Below are 920 nucleotides of genomic sequence, written 5' to 3'. Positions count from 1 at the left end.
AGATCACAGTTACTATTGCCAAGAAGGTGTAAAAGTACTGAGGGGGAGAGGGTTCTGCTGCTTCTCCCTGAGAAGCGTGGATGATGTTTTTTTCCTGGCAGTGCTTGAGGAAGGGCTTCCTCTACGTGTGTGAGAGCTCCCCTGGTAAGAAGGGCCTGCGGGGCCGTAAGTTGGTGCAGCTGCTCCTTGAGGGGTGTTGCACGTGGCCTGGAAAGAGTGTTTGGAGAGCTGCTGGGTGCCAGCCAAGAGGTCACCAGGCCCCTCTGCTGCTCACAAAATCGGTGCTGTAGATCGCAGGGGCGCAGGAGAGCACACAGGGGAACTATCCCCTGCTTGCCTTGCTCTTACGTGCCATCCTGGGCTTCACACACAGGCACGGGACCTGAGGCTAGACCGACTTTTGGGCTGATGCAATCTTCCTGCTGGGAGAACAGCAGGACTGGAGTCTTTTCCCCCTCTCCCCCCTCATTTGTCACAGACTCGCTGACAGCATGCAGGTGACCTAACTTAGACACCTGAGCTACTGTTGCTGACACCTGCTCCAGCCCCCTCATCCTCTTTGTGGCCCTGCTCTGGACCCCCTCAAGCAGGTCCATGTCTTTCTTATGTTCATTACCACTGTACGCCCCAGGGGATAAAAAGCAGGGGAGAACCTCAGCTAAAGTCAACCTGATAGAAAAGACCCAGACTGTCTCTGTGCAAAAGACCAAAGCAGAGAGGGGAAACTGGGGAGCACCCTCAGTCACCGCTGAGCACAAGAGGCAATGGAAGATGTGGTTAGGCAAAGGGCTCTCTCTGAGTCCATTAAATGGGCTGCCAGCTCCCGCTTGGCAGCAACCAGTCGGGTTTCCCTCGTGATTCGTGATCATTCTCTGGGGTCTGCGTGAGGAGATGGAGCGACACTGTACAACATGGGAGCC

The sequence above is a fragment of the Haliaeetus leucocephalus genome, unplaced genomic scaffold (assembly GCF_000737465.1).
Source record: "Haliaeetus leucocephalus isolate CR32 unplaced genomic scaffold, Haliaeetus_leucocephalus-4.0 Scaffold984, whole genome shotgun sequence".
NCBI lineage: Eukaryota > Metazoa > Chordata > Aves > Accipitriformes > Accipitridae > Haliaeetus > Haliaeetus leucocephalus.
The sequence above is the reverse complement of the archived record's forward strand: the minus strand, read 5'-3'. Positions refer to the sequence as shown.